Source organism: Heterocephalus glaber, unplaced genomic scaffold (genome assembly GCF_053883595.1).
Source record: "Heterocephalus glaber isolate CG9 unplaced genomic scaffold, H.glaber_assembly_v1.0 deba00001429, whole genome shotgun sequence".
NCBI classification, from domain to species: domain Eukaryota; kingdom Metazoa; phylum Chordata; class Mammalia; order Rodentia; family Bathyergidae; genus Heterocephalus; species Heterocephalus glaber.
In genome coordinates, this window is record NW_028258294.1 from 3579812 (window position 1) to 3596275 (window position 16464).

General features: G+C 39.6%; 1 long non-coding RNA gene across 1 annotated transcript in view; it reads left to right on the top strand.

The window, feature by feature from the left end:
- Nucleotides 1-14732, top strand: part of LOC147827843 (uncharacterized) — an 83964-nt gene extending 69232 nt beyond the window's left edge. Inside the window, exons 2-5 of the long non-coding RNA XR_015451549.1 lie at nt 2467-2601; nt 2739-2860; nt 4511-4742; nt 9699-14732. This is a non-coding gene — a long non-coding RNA (uncharacterized LOC147827843). The remainder of the gene's footprint in view (nt 1-2466; nt 2602-2738; nt 2861-4510; nt 4743-9698) is intronic.
- Nucleotides 14733-16464: the final 1732 nt, after the last annotated feature.

Below are 16464 nucleotides of genomic sequence, written 5' to 3' on the forward strand. Positions count from 1 at the left end.
AGTTGGAACAATGAGAAGCTGCCCAGCTGGTCCTCTACCTCTCAGATCCACTCACAAACCTTGGAACCTATGAGACCTTAGAACATAAGGGCCGTGGACCAGGCTATGCAGATAATTGTTTCTTTTGTGTTTAACAGAATCCAACATTGCCGGTCTCTCCTTCAAAGCGGGGAGACACTCGGGGCACAGAGTCGGTTTTAATAACTTTGTAACTCATGAGTAGTGCTCACGACATATAAAGCAAAAAACAAGACATGGCTTGCAATTACAATAAAGATTTCAAATTCTTTATAAACATCTTTTATACACCCAAACAGGATAGGCCTCAATTTCTTGTCTTTCTTGCACAGAAATTATCTAAGAAATTTCAAAAATATTCTCATTCATTCAATGCCACTAATCTTGTGTACACCCCTATTTGCTAGGTGCTACCATGTGACGAGCCCCCTGATTTTGAAAGAGACTAATTCAAATGGCTCAATTTTTCAGTAAGAATTGAAGGCTTAGATAAGGCAGTATAATGCTGAGGGTCACACAAGCTAGTCCATGGTGAAAGCAGATAAAGAAAATAGCTCTTCAATTAAGATCCTGATCTGAAGCTATTCAGGAGACTGAGAAAGGCATTATCTTCCTTCCCTTCTGTTCCAACTTAGTAAATCACTTTCTTGGCTTTGTGATTATTAGAGAAAGTGAATATTTTCCTACATTGTGTTTTCTGGGACTGAGCATGGTCTGTTAGTAATAAACCAGAGATCTTCATTCTCTGGAACTGTCTCTTGCACATCCTTTGTAAACCTCACTCTCCACAAAGGCTCTCAGTTGTATGACTGGAGCCCCAGGATCAGGGAAATCATGCTGCTTGTGTTTTACTTTTTCACAGGAGGCGAAATATGTCAACACTTTGCCAAGAAACACCACAAAGTTCTGTGTCACTGTTATTTAAAAGAATCAGTTCTGTAAGAAAAGCTGGTAATACTTGTACTGGTCAGAGTTTTCCAGAGAAATAGAACCAACAGGGTGGTGGTGGGGGGCGTTATTTTTAAAGAATTGACTCATGCAGTTATTGACAAGTCCAAAGTCTGCAGGGTAGTTGTAATTCCTGATGGCCAACTGTTGGAAGAATTCTCTCTTGCTTAGGGGAGCTCAGATTTTTGTTCTATTCAACTAACTAGATGAAGTCCTCCCACATTATGAAGGGCAATCTACTTTACTCAGAGTTCACTGCTGTAAATGTCAAACTCATCCAAAACACTCTCACAAAAACATGTAGAATAATGTTTGACCAAATATCTAAGCACTGTAGCAAGCTGACACATTAAGGTTAGCCATCACAATAATGTAAGCTGAAAGTTTTACAACCCTAAGGATCATGTCAGAATTCAGAGCAGCAATATGAGTGCCAGTTGTTGGGAGAACCACTGGAAAAAAGGCCTTTGTATTCCTGGACCTCACATAAGGATAGATTGATATCAAAGGAAAGAGAAGAGATCCTGGCAAAGGTAGAAAAACCATCAGGTGTACAAAAAATGTTAAATTGGAAAAGACATTTCGGCAAATATGGAGTCCATGGTCCCGGTATTTTTCCTTATTGTTTCAAAGATGAAGAGAAAAATCCAGAAATTAAAGAATATATAGGGGAGAAAATGTCTTGGTCTTTCTTTATAGATGTTTGGTGGACCACAGTTGCAACAGCCAGACGTTTAGGGCTAAGATTCCCCTCCTAACCCCTCTGCATGGTGTGCTGAGACATTTGGCTTCATGTTTAGGGAGTTAAAACCTGTGATAGGTCTGTAGACGCTCTGATCCTTGCCCAACTGTAGAAGACCTAGAGCTCAGAACATATCTGATAAACAGCTTTGGTCATGGAAATTTGTGTGGACATTCAATAAGAATCCTTTGTGCCAGGCTCTGTTCTAAATGCAGTAGAGCAGTTTTAAAAAGTGACAAAAATCTCTGCCTTCTTGCAATTTATATTCAACCAAAGAGGCAGATAATGAAAACAACATAAATAAGTGAAACATAATATATAATATGCTAATCATAAGTGATGAGAAAAATAAAGCAGGTAGGGCAACTAGGAAATGCTGGGGAATGGATGTTGCAACTTCAGATAAGTGGCTAAGGAAGGCCTCCCTGAGAAAGTGACATTTGTTGGGTTTTTTTTATGGTTATAATGACTTTATTATTTTTTATTGGTACATTTTAGATATACATAATGATAACATTCATCATAGGGAATTATACCTGTTCATAATATATCTTGATTCTTTTTTTCCCATTCTCCTTCCCTCCCTTCAACCCCTCTTCCCTTCCTTATTTGCAAAAGCTTTGTTTACATTTTTTCCTTCTGTTCTCTTTTTTCTTGTACCCTCCTTCATTTCCCCCTCCCTTCTCCCTTGTTCTCCTTTTCGTGTGAACACTTTCTTCCTGTTTCTCAATATGTTTTATACATTTTGGTCCTTACAGAGATAGTGACATGTGAATTAAGACCAGAAGGAAGTGAGAAAATGAATAATGCAAACATTTGGGGAAAGAGCACTCTAGGCAGAGGAGGCAACTGCAAAGGCCACTGTTGTGGGTATAATTGTGTTCTCCTGAAAGGTAGGTTGAAGTCTTACTAATCCCTAGTACCTGTGAAATGCAACTTTATTTGTAAACAGCATCTTTGCAGATGTAATCAACTTAGGATGAGGTCACAAGAGTGGGCTCTAATCCAATATGGTTGGTGTTTTTATAAGAAGACACAGAAACAGAGACACATGGGAGAATGCCATGTGATGACAGAGGAGAGACTGAAATGGTACAGCCACAAGCTCAGGAATGCCAAGAATTGAGAGCCACCACCAGAAGCTAGGAAGAGGTAAGGAAGTATTTGATTCTACAGGTTCCATATGGAGCATGGCCTTAGACAGTGCTTTCAGTCTCAGAACTGTGAGACAATACATTTCTGTTGTTTTAAGTCACTGGTTTATGGTTCCTTACTATGGTTAGCCCTTGGAAACAAATACAGCCATAAAACAGGAATGTACCTGACGTGTTGAAGGAAAATAGAAGCCAGTATAGCAAGAGAGGGATAATAGAAGAGATTAAAGAAGTTACATAACAGATGGTAAGGTCATGTAGCACCTTACAGCTCAGAAAAGGGACATGATCTGACTTACCCTTTAACAGGTCTACACATAGTTATAACTGTGTGCTACATTCATGATTGAATGGAGATGTATTGAAGAACCAAGTTTATATTAAGTAGACAAAATAATCATAAGTAGCGAGAAAGGTACAAAATTATATAAATACTAAGAGTTATAATTAAATCTTTCATTTGCTCTTTTTTGGGGGGGGGTTGAGATATGGTTTCACTATGTAGTTCAGGTTGGCTTTGAACCCTCTATATAGGCTAAGCTGGTCTCAAACTTGGTGTAATCCTCCTGCCTCAGCCTTCTGAGTGCTGGGATTATAAATGTGTGCCACCATGCCAAGCTCATTTGCTCTTTAGTCCTATTTTAACCTGTAATGATGCTGACTAGCTAATTTAAAAGAGATGAGATTTTATTTTTTTAAAAAAATAAAGTATTAGATAGCAAAGCATAAACTGATCTCACTTGAACACTAGTGACCAGCTAAGGTTTTTCAGACAATACTCATGGCATACCCATTACTTGGTATACAAAGAGATGAACCAGATCCTTTTTCTAGGTAGGACTTGCTGACCAGTCATGGCAACTGTGGTCAATAGACAGCCTTCAACTGTCAGCACTTTCAGTGTCTGCCTCAGCTGCTGGGAACCAATTTATCCAAAATTAGGCATTTCACCCCCCATGTCCAATGGCTGAGTGAGGTGCAGGTAGAAAGATTCAGACTTGGGACACTGGAGAGTAATGTGATCCAAAGCCCCACTGGAGTGGAAGCTCTGCCTTTTCCTTCATACATACTGAACATCCCTTATGTGTTATCCCAACTAGGTCAGTGTCTGCTTCCAGAAAAGCAAACTTGTGACACTTGTTGGCAATTACTTTAATTGCAAGTAGATTCTGAGAGGAAATAGCACATTTTTGAACTGTAAACGCGGAAACCACTCTTAGGAAGGTGTCAGTGAAGTATCACAACCCTATCTACGTGTAAAACAGAGAAACTCAACTGAGTTAAAAGGAATTTTTTAAAGAATTAGCAGTGTGTCATAGAACCCAATCGTCAGAACTCACGAAAGACCAGAATGGAAATGGAAATTGTCAAGAACTAAAGTTGATCTCTCTGTGCCTCTCTCCTTCTCTCTCTCTCTCTCTCTCTCTCCCTCTCTCTCTCTCCACACTCCCCTCCCTTTCTCTTTTCCTCTTTCTCTCCTCCTTCATTACTGTCTGTGCATCTCTTGGTAGATCCACTCTTCCTCTTCCTGCTTCTTAGATCGAATGACTCAAAACAGAAGTCCCAAAATGTCAGTCTCAGTGACCCTTACTTTCTGTCACCTTGCAGGACCAGAGCTTGTGATCTGTTAATCCTCTTTAATTCTCAGGTGAGATGGACTGGCCTGGCTTCTTCTTTGGTTGGATCTCCACTACTGATCCAAACAACCATGGCTGAGGACAGGGTCATTTTGAAGGAAAACTTGCTTTTTTCCAAAGCTGCAGATGGAGTTTATTTTCTAAGAAGAGGATATGAAAATGAGAAGGATATAATGGGTATCTTTAGCACAAAAATCTTCACAGCTGTGATACTGTGGGAGAAATGTTCAACCTTTAACCCAGGTGATCAGTTTTGAGTTCCTGTTCTACCATGTACTAATTGTATGAATTTGAATGGAATCAGTTAGGCTTGAGCCTCCTTTGCCTCAACTGAAAAAAAAAAGAGATAATATCCCTGCCTCAAATGTGTTTTAAAAATTTATTTACTTTAAAAAATAATTCTATAGCCGGGTATGGTGGCACATACCTGTAATCCCAGCACTTAGGAGGCTGAGGCCAGAGGATCTTTGTGTGTTTGAGGCCAGCTTGGACTACATAGTGAGTTCAAGGCCAACTTGAACTACATAGCAAGACTCTGTCTCAAAAAAAAAATTATATTTTTTGAGATGGTCATTAAAACATGGACCAGAAATACAGAAGTAAGAAACAGTCTTTAGTATAGACACATAATTACAATGTAGTGAAGGAGACAGGTAATAACACAAATATTTGCAATTCTGGGTGATACACAGTAAAAGAGGGAAGCACACCTTGGTTACGTGTGCTCTTTGTATGCCAGTGTATATGTTTGTGTGCGTGTGTGTGTGAGTGTGTTTTGGACAGAAGAGAAGAAGGGAGGAGAATGTAGAAGGGGTAAACCTAAGTTGAGGCTAAATAGGCAAGAGATAAATGTGGGAAGAAAGAAGTGTAACAAGGCAAGGAGGGGACTATATGCTGGACCCCAAAAGTGTGAAGGAGAGAGGTCATTTTGATGATGTGGCAATGGGAGAGCAGGACTGAAGGAAAGAATAGAATTTGGCGTGGAGGGAAGCAGGAAGTCTGGTGGGGTGGCTGGAGATGAAGCTTCTGATTGAAAAGCAAGAAGTGAAACAGTGTGTGGGTGAGTGTTTAGAAAACCAACAGTTCTGTACACACAGCAATGGCTTAAGACTGTGCTGATTATGTACCGGGAATCAGACTAAGTTGTTTCATGAATTTGTCTTTAGAGACAGGTGATATTATCATTATCATCATTGACAGGACATTATTTGAGCAATTTTCTCAAGGTCACTTGGTATTTTAGTTTGGGTTTCCCCGGGGAGCAGACCTGAGAAAAGTTGTCAAGTGTAAGTAGTTCACTTATGGGATGATCCTAGGAAACCCCAGTTAGAGAGTAGAAATATGGGGTGGAGAAAAGAAGTGGCCAGTTAGGTGTGTGCTACCAAGCAGATCGCCACTGAGGGTAACTGGAGCTCAATCCCATTGGAGACAGCCTGGAATATGCCTCAAAATTATTCCCATCAAGAGGTAAGAAGGTGGGGTATTTCTCTCCAAATCTTCACTAATCAGTGTTTAAGGACTGCTGTCAGGACATCAGTGTTGGCATTTCCAGTTTCCCTTGTACAGGGGTCAAGCTCCTCAGGCAGTGGATCAGAGGTGTCCTTGGTAAACAGCCCTCAAGCTGTGGATAGAAGGGCACTGACAACCTGTGTCTTGTGCAAGTAGCGATCAGGGGAACCAGGGTTTGGTCCCAAGCAATCTGACTTAGGTTTTAACAGCAATATTATATTTCTTCTCAAATATAGAGTATTATTATAAAACATATTCCTTTTGATATTTAGAGGACTTTTCAAAAAATAAATCACAGAACAGAAGTACCTGTTGTCTTAACCAATGACTGGAACATAGTGGATGCTTAATGAATATTTATGGATGAATTTTTCAGTTACCGCAAGTTATTTATTCCTTGTTGTTTTGTCATAAAAAGCTTTTGGCTGGAAATCAGTAGATACAGAGGGTTCTGTCACTAGTTTGGGGAACTCAAGGGAGTCATTTAGACTTTGAGGTTCACTTGTCTCATATTAAGATATTATTTTACCACTTGCCCCACATGCTATAGGTAGAATTGTGAGAATGAAATGAAAGAGTGAATGTGAAAAGTTAAATGTACAGCAGCCTGGGAGGTAGTACTGTGTCTCTTTGGGTTTGGATCAGGAAATAGTTACATGTTGGTCTTTGGCTTCCCTTGATCCAGGACCAAAAATTGTGCAGTCACCAAGTGTATAAGTCGGGGCTCTTTGTTGCAAGTAACAGCAGTTAGTTCTGCCTATTCAATCAGAACAGGAATTTATCATAGGAATATCAGGGAGATTTCAGAAATGATAGGAAAGCAAGGGAATCAAGCTTGGCAAGGGACAGGAACTGAAAAGCAGTCACAGGTAGGACTACACCACAAAAACAACTTGGTAAAAATACTCCTGCCATTCTCGCTAGGCAGTGGACACCAGTGTTACTACCAGAACAAATTCTAACCTGTACCAGTTTCTTGGGATATTTACTTCAAAGTCAAAGGCTTGGACAGGAATATCAGCTGAGCTAAGATTAGGTCACATGTTTGTGCTCCAGCTGCCAGGGATGCAAGAGGGTAGCTTTTCCTGGCTGCTTTTCCAGCTTTCATAAGGGCAAGAAAAACTCTGTCTCCTACCATGTCTCAAGAAATGGCAGTTTCCCCAGAAACAGGAAGGGGGCTCAGAGACTAGGCAGCCAATAATAATTTCAGTCTCATCCAAGTCAGGATGTAAGGAAAGTGGGATAGTGATTGAAAATTAGAGAACTAAGCCTAGGAAATGATCAGGATTTACTGAGTAGCAATACTGACTTGATACTACCAGAAATATTTGAGGTATTGGGTACAAAAATGACTAAGTCACAAGTGTTAGCCTCAAGGTGCTCTGCCAGTTGGCAACTATAATACTAAAACTAAATGCGATAAGGAAGGGCTGTAACTGAGAAACAACAAAGTACAGTGGGAGCGTAGTGCTAGGGATCAGGCAGGTTGTCAGGAAGGCTTTCACAGGGGAGGTGGATCTCTCTGGAAGAAGAGAGGAAGGAGAGAGCATTAGAAGGAGCCACTCAAGGTATTTGTTAATCTTACTCATTAGCCAGAATCTAGGTCTTGGTATTTCCTGCTCAGTCCTTTTCTGTAAGCACCAACCACAACACATATGTTACTACAATTAAGGCCTAAAATTAGCATTGTTAAAGCCTCACAGAAATTATGGTGTTGTTCAAACCAGGTTTTTCTTCCTTTGCTGTCCCCCAAATCACTAGTGTAGAATGGTACTGGTAAAAGTTTACTGCTGCTTCTGCTATTTTTAGCTATTTTAGATGTAGGCAAATACTTAGACTTTGATTTAAGTAATAGCTAACCACTGACTATAAGATCTGTCTGAGCCTCAATTTCCTCAGTGATAAAACAGGAATCAAAAATACCAACCTTTGGGCCAGGGATTTAGCTTGGTGGTGCCTCGCCTGTTTCACAAATGCAAGGTCCCAAGTTCCATCCCCAGTACCAAAAAAGAAAAACAAAACAAAACAGAAAAAAAACTGAACAAAAATATCAACCTTTTATGACCATTGTGAGGATAAAGTGAGGTAAGGTTTACAAGTGTCAATGTTCAGCAGCAGGTACTGTCATTGTTTTTTGTTTGTTTTTCTTCTTTTGAGACCTGTCTTGCTGTGTAGTTCACGCTGGCCTTGAATTCACAGCACTCCTCCTGCCTCAGCCTCCCAAATGCTGAGATTACAAGTATGTACCACCACCCTTGGCTCATTGCTATTGGTTTGTAGCAGTTCTCTGCAATTCTGGTGATGAAGAGGATGCCTTTATGTTCATCCTCTTTGAGCTACAGGGTTTTACACAGTGGATGAGGAAATTTCAATGAGTGTCTTCCAGGAGTGAAGGGACCCAGAGGTTGCCAAAAGTGAAAATATTGGGTTTAGAGGGAGTAGATAAGAAGTTTATCTTGAGCTCTGAGGCTCCTTCAAAGCCTGCCGCCCTGGTGAGACTGAGAACCTGGTTCCTGGAGTTGAGGGAGGCTCCCTAATCCTATAAGAATGATTTTAAAAGCAGACATCCTGGCCTTAGGGAGGTTTGCCTCTGACCTTTATGAGATAGACATGATTTCCCTAGATAGAAACTCCTCAGGCTCCCTTCTCTATCAAGATTGGATCAAGATTTGAAAGAATGGAGGACAGCACATTCACTAAGCAGTGGTTTTCACATATTTTTCTCTACCATGTTTGAAAATATGTGCAATATAACAGGTTGACTAAAACTGGTGGAGTAACACCATGTCTTTCAGAATAATAAGCATGACATTTGAGGGAAATTTGCTATAGGCTGAAGAGATTTCGTAAAAGGGGCAGGTCCAGATATGAAAATACTGTGTGACTTGTAATAGACACTAAATTGTGTGGTGCATGAGTTTAGAGCTTGCTGAGATTCCTGGTGTATAGTTCTGTGGTCACTTCTCATTAATAAACTATTCTATTCTGATGTTAGACTTGTAGATAAATTCTGATCATTCATTCATTATACAACTATATATTGAGTACTTAAACCACATGTCAGGCATTCTGATATGGATTCTGATCTGAAGTGAGGAGAGGAGATTGTTTCGTGAAAATTCAGAGGGCTTCTTCCTTCAAATATTATTTCTGAGAAAGCATGAATGTCTCTTCTGTCTGAACATGGAGAAAATCATTTCCTACAGAGCGGCTTAGTTCTGGTGTTTGCTAGGCTCATCATCCCACCTGGGGGCAGGCCCAGGACTATGGAGGCCAGAGCAGCAGAACGAGTCGTGATAGTAATTTGATATTACACATTTTAGCTCCTTTATGTCACCTCCAAACTACCTTAATAACCAGTGTATATTCTCAGAATGTGGAAAGCTTTACTTAATTTTCACACAGCCAGTTATAAAGCCAGTTTTTCAGGGCCAGGGATTTAGCTCAGTGGTTCCACCACCTGCCTTGCAAGCCCAAGGTCCTGAGTTCATTCCCCGGTACCCAAAAACCACCCCCAAAAACAAACAAACAAAAAGCCAGTTTTTCAAGGCATTTAGGCAAAGGGAAGGTCCTTTCTTTTTGAGGCTGAAGCTATGCTGGTACTGTTTTGTGAGCTGTAAGTATATAATTGAGATCCAGATTATCTTATTCTTTTATGAAAGTTTTCACTTTCAAATTCCTTTCACATAGGTTATCACACTTTTTATTGCTGCATCGTTTCAACCTCATGCTTAAGCAATCCTAAAGGGCAAGAAAATGAACCCACTAAACATTTATGCTTCAAAATCACCATATGAGATGGAAACTACTCTCCTTGCCTTAGAAAGGAAAGAACTAAGGCTCAGACAAGATCATATGGTTAATAAATAGGAAGACGAAGAATGGAACCAGGTTGTTGGCCTCCAAATCTGGTGTCTCACTGTTGTACTTCAACTGACTCACAGTTTCTTCAAGCCTTTGTTATTCTACAAAAATACAGGTACCTTCAAAGCAGCAACCAGTTTGTGCTTTTTTAAAAATCACCCTTATTGAAATGATATATAGATAATATATATATTTCTTAAAATTTACTAATCATAAGTGTGCAGTTCAATGATTTTTTAAAAAATTCTAATGATAATTTTATTGGGATATAATCCACATACCATGCAATCTACCCATTTAAACAGTACAATCCAATGATTTTTAGTATATTCACAAAGTTGTGCAGCCATCACAAATCAATTTCAAAACACTAATATTACTTAAAAAGAAATCATGTGTTTTTACCTCTCACCCTCTAATCTTCCCACTCCTATCTGTCCACTCTCAAGCTATAAGCAATCACTAATCTACTTCTCTTCCATATATTTGCCCATTCTGGACATTTCATATAAATGATATCACATATGTTTTCATGTGACTGCTCTCTTGCATGTTTTCAAGACTTGTCCCTCTTGAAGCATGCAACAGTATGGCCAAATAATATTCCCTCATGTTTCTAGGTGTGGTAGTGCATGCCTGTAATCCCAACACTTGAGAGACTGAGGCAGAAGGATCACAGTGAGTTCAAGGCCAGCCTGGGCTACATAGTAAGACCCTGTCCCGGAAAAAAAAAAAAAAATCTCTCATGTGGCTATTACTACCTTTTGTCTATCTGTTCATCAGACAATGGACATTTGCACTACTTCCACCTTTTGGTTATTATGAGTAATGCTGCTATGAATATTTGTGTTTGAGTTTTGTGTGGAATAGGTTTTATGTATTTTGAGTGTACACCTAATAGTGACATTGCTGGCCCAAACAATAACTCTACATTTAACTTTTTGAGAAAGTACCAGATTATTTTCCAAAGTAGCTACACCATTTTTCCTTTCCACCAACAGATACATATGGATTCCAGTTTTTCCACACCCTTGCCAGCACTTGGTGTGCTTTACTTTTTTCAATTAACATTTTTTCATAGATTCATTTCCATATCCACATGCTTGTTATTTTTAATTGTCACAAAGCATTCCAAATCAGTTAGGTGCCATTGTTTAAGTATTACTTTAAAGCTGAGGATTTGGACTGTTTCCAGTTTTGTACTGTTATAAATAGTGGGACTGGAATCTGTGCCACTTTTTTCCTTTAGCTCATTTCCATGAGGCATGTTTCAAAATGGAACAAAGGGCACATACAGCTCTTACACTGCTTCTATGGTTACTCAGCAGAAAGTGTGACTGTATATAAAATGCTACCAGCAAAGTTGGTGCCTGCCTCGCTCCCCACAGCTACTCCCAGCAGAAGCAGTTTAATTCATGAGTACTAATATAGGTATATAATGGAACCTTAGGATGTTTTGGCTTATGTTTGTTTCACTATTAGTAAACTCATAATATTTTTAATGGCCATCAGGTAGTCAGCCCATCTGAGTCATTGGTCCAAAGAAGCCAGGGAGTGTGGGAGAATCCAAGAGCCAAAGCAAAGGGTAGACTGTGTAACTTAAAGGAATCTCTTGGGTTTGGGGAACACAGGCTCAATTAGGTTTGTTAGGGTGGTTTGCAGCCTCGACCACCAAATGAAGAGGCCACTCTTCCTTCGTTTAGTACTTTTTCTGGTTCTGCTTCTCCCTTTCTGGCCATTCCTTCTTAATCTCCTTTGAAAGTTTCTTTTCCTTTAACTGCCTCTTAGACATTGGTATTTTCCAGGATTTAATTCTGGGTGATTCCATTCATTTCTTTGGCAGTAATGATGACAAATGCTGGCAGCTTCCAAATATTTATCTCTAGCCTAGGCTTTTGTCCTGAAGTTCAGATATATCTCTCTAACTTTCTACTCTACATCTCCATTTGAATGCTTCTAGGAATCTCAAGCCCAGTGTTTTCCCATCAAGCTCTCATCAGCTAGCGTGGGTCCTTGTTTAGTGATACTGGAAATTAAAACTAAGCTTGCAGGAAAAAGCTTTAATTGGAAAGTATGGGAAAAAGGTAAGGTACTTAACTTGAAGAGTGACAAAGATCAAGCTGGCTCTTAACAAAGGAGAGCAAGAGAAGAGAAGAAAAGGACTCCAGTTTAACAGCAGAATAGGGCTGGGGATTTAGCTCTGTGGTTCCGCCGCCTGACTTGCAAGTGCAAGGACCTGAGATCGATCACCGGTACAAAAAAAAACAAACAAACAAAACAGTGGAAGAGGGCACACTCTGATGAAGAGGCTTAGGCTGACCCACTCACAGAACAGAGACCACTTTTATGGGGTGCTGTCATGATCTGAGGTTCAGTCAATCTCAATCATTGTCTCAGCTTTCATTTCCATAGCTCTGGTGAAATCCTAATGACTTAGGGGCAATTTGCTTCCCATGAGATGATTTTGTGTGTGTGTGTGTGTGGCAGTCTCAGTTACATGGGACACTGTGCATGGAGTGATCAAAATATACAGTTAATTTTTAACTTTTAAAAAATTATTACAGTAAAAGACACATTACCATTAATCTCTCCTAAATAGTTCCCTTCACTTTAAACATATATCCCATAATTCCTGCCACTTTTTGAAGCAGTTCTGGAAGTCCTCTTTTGTGTTCTTACAAAGCATGATGAAAAATAAAAACAGTATGGCTCTGAGTTCCATCCAAAAGAAATGCAGGGTCATTAAAACATTGCCATGTACTATCAAGAAATCAAGCAATAACAAATGCTGGCGGGAGTGTGGGGAGAAAGGAACCCTTCTCCATTGTTGGTGGGAGTGCAGATTGGTGCAACCACTGTGGAAATCAGTATGCAGATACCTCTAAGAACTAGGGCTAGAGGTCCCATTTGACCCAGCTATTCCCCATGGGGATCTTCCCAAAAGAATTAAAAGAATCATACCACAGCGATATATGTGCACCCATGTTTATAGCAGCACAGTTCATAATAGCTAAAGCTTGGAAACAGCCCAAGTGCCCATCAACTGGAAACTGGATAAAGAAGATGTGGGGTTTTTTTCCTATAAAATGGAGTACTACTCAGCCATAAAGAACAAGAAAGTAGAGACATTTACAGCTAAATGGATGCATATTGAGGCCATACTCTTAAGTGAAATAAATAGGACACACGTGTAAATACTGAATAGTTTCTCTAGTGTGAGAAACTGAAAGTGTAAATAAGGATTAAAATGATTAAAATGAATAATTGATAATTTGAAATAGGAAGAAAAGGTCCAAAGGGGTAGGAGAAGTGGGAGGGGAAGCGGAAAGGAAAGAAGGGAAAGGAAAAATTGTGAGAAAAGAAAAAAATGGAAACAAAGTCTATGTAAATAGGGAAGGGTGGAGGGGTGAAGGGCGCACAGGTAATGGGGAAAAAATAAGAACCAAGATACATCATGTACAGGTACAAGCACCCAATGATGAATGTAAATGTACTGTATACCTAAAATGTACCAATAAAAGAATTTAAGCGAAAACAAACAAAAAAAATTACCATGTATTTTAATCCACCTTATTAATCATATCTGGTACTGTGTGACTTCTGGCTCTTCCCCAAAGCCAAAATGACCACAAAAGGTAAACATTTTTAATCAGTTCAGGACATCAAGGCAGCCATGACAGAATTAAAGACACTCACAAATGAGGACTTCCAGAACTGCTTCAGAAAGTGGCAAGAAAAAGCAAAGGTGAGTATTTTGAGGGGGATTAATGGCAGTATATCTTTTACTGTGATACATTTTAACAAATTTAAACATTCACTATATTTTTCAATCTAATCTTGTATTTCTACTAACACTGTAGCACTTTATAAATATTTCTGTTCCTCATAATAGTTCTACAGTCAGGATATTATAATTACTATGCAAAAGAAGAAACTGAGGCTCATAAGGAATTAATAAGATTGTCCTAGGGCCCATAAATAGTAAGTAGCAAACTTTATCCCCTGACTCAAGGTATTTATTACTATTCCTTTTCTGAGATTTCTAGTTTATTTATTTATTTTATTTTATTTTTGGTACCGGGGATCAAACTCCTGACCTTGTGCTTGTGAGACAGGCAGCAGAACCACTGAGCTAAATCCCCAGCCCTTCTAGTTTATTTATGAATATAACCTTTATTTTTCAGGATTGATGTTAGGATCAGGCAGAAATGGCCACATAATTTGTAGAGACCAGTACAAAATGAAAATGTAGGTTGTGCCAGGGATTTAGTTCAGTGGTTCCACCACCTGTCTCACAAGTGCAAGGTCCTGGGTTCTATCCCCGGTACAAAAAAAAAAAAAGAAAGAAAAATTAGGATGGCCTCTTGTTAAATAATTATTAATAATTTCAGTACAGCAATAGCAGGGCATTAAATCAAGTATAGGGCCTTTCTAAGCATAGCTTGTGCAGATGCACAGCTTAAACACCCATGACACTGGGAGTGGTGTTAACATTTAGATATAGAAGATACTTTTATAGAATAGTTGCTCATTAAATTATAGGTATAACTGTATTGGCTTCCTACTGCTGCTATAACAAATTCCTACAAGCTTGGTAGCTTAATCCAAATGTATTATTTTGCCATTCTAGAGCTCAGAGGTCCAAATGGAGTGTTATCATCAAGATGTAGCAGGCCTGTGCTCCTTCTGGATGTTCTAGGGAAGGATCTATTTTGTTGACTTTTCTGGTTTCTAGACATTGGTTACATTCCTTGGCTTATGAGCTCTTCCTGTTTCTTCAAAATCAGCAGCACAGTATGCTTTAATTTTTCCTCTCTCTCTCTCTCCCTCCTCCTCTTCCCTCTTTCTCTTTCTCTGTCTCCCTCCCTCCCTCCCTTCCCTTGGCACATTTTCTTCTCTATGACTGTCTTGCCTTCCTCTTACAAAGAGCCTTGTATTTTCACTTGGCTTATCCAGATAATCTAGGATAACCTCTCATCTCAAGATCTTTACTTGATCATAAGTACTAAGTCCCTTTTGCCATGCAAGGTAGCATATTTGCACACAGGTTCCAGGAATTAGTAAGATAGGAGATCAGAGTGTGGCAAAAACTGGCTAGGGATGTAGACATGACCTGGGAACTACAAGATACCAGAGGCATGCGCAGAACAGTTCCCAAAGCTCTGCACTTGGTTTTCGGAGAACTGGAGCAGGTTTCCAATAGGATAACCTAGACCTGACATCAGCCTGAGGCATGGGATCTCAACACCATGTCTCAGGACCCTCATGTAGAAGTTCTCGCAGGTTTCTTTGAGATTTGGACAGTATAAAAGGCAGCCATGAGGAGCCCATGCGATCATAACTTTCTATGATAGCTCACACTGTGTTTTCCAGGTGCAGCATATAATCTTTGCTCTTACCTTCTTTTTCTCTCCCACTCTTCACTTTTACTTTCTTGAGTAAACTTTGCCACTGCGTTTTGCTCATTTCATTTGATTCTTTCTTTCCCTTAAATTCTTTTATTGGTACATTTTAGGTACACAATACATTTACATTTATCATTGGGTACTTGTACCTTTACATGATGTATCTTGGTTCTTATTTCTTCCCTATTTCCTGTCCTCCCTTCACCCCCTCCACCCTTCCCCATTTACAAAGACTGTTTCCATTTTTTCCTTTTCTCATAATTTCTCCTTTCCCTTCTTTCCTTTTCCCTACCTCTCCCACCTCCCCCACCCCTTTGGACCTTTTCTTCCCATTTCACATTTTCAATTATTCATTATCATTCGATTCTTTATTTGAGGTAAGAACCTGGAATCCAACTCCAGAACCCAGTAACATCTAGTTGGTGAGCTACTTTTTAGAAACAAGCTACCTGATAACATTAGAACATGAACATCTTTGGAAAAATTATCAGCCTATCACAATATTACAGTTATTTTTGTTATCTTTGTTTTTTGAGACAGGGTCTCACTTTGCAGTTCAGGCTGACCTTGAATTCACTAAGTAACCCAGGCTATCCTCAATTTGCAGCAATCCTTCTGTCTCAGCCTCCTCCGTGCTGAGATTACAGGCCTGTGCCACCACGCCCGGCTGTTATCTTTGTTTTATCCTTCAGCAATTTCAGGATAAGGTCCAAATTCTTTTTGTTATTGTTGTTTCAGTACTAGGGATTGAATTCTGGACCTTGCACTTTCCAGGCACTGAGCTAAATCCTCAACCCTATAAAATAGGCTAGAGATCTCATTCTTCTCCTTTTTTTTTTTTTGGTACTAGGGAATGAACTCAAGACCTTGTGCTTGCCAGGCAGGTGCGGCACCCCTGAGCTATGTCCATGGCCCAAGGTCCAAATTCTTTTGCAGGACATAGCCCATTGTGATCTGACCAGTGCCTGACAGTCTAGTTCAACTCTTTCTTCTCCCCAACCTGCACTAAATTCTCCAGTAACTTTGGATAGCTTGCAATTCTTCTGTTGCAATCCACTCTCATCTGCTAACTAGTCTCTTTCCTACAGTTGTTTCTGCATAGGTCATCTTCTCCTATTTTTCCTCTTCATCACATTTCTTCCCTTTCTGCTTTTTTTGGGCAGAGAGGAGGGTGATTTGCTTTTGTT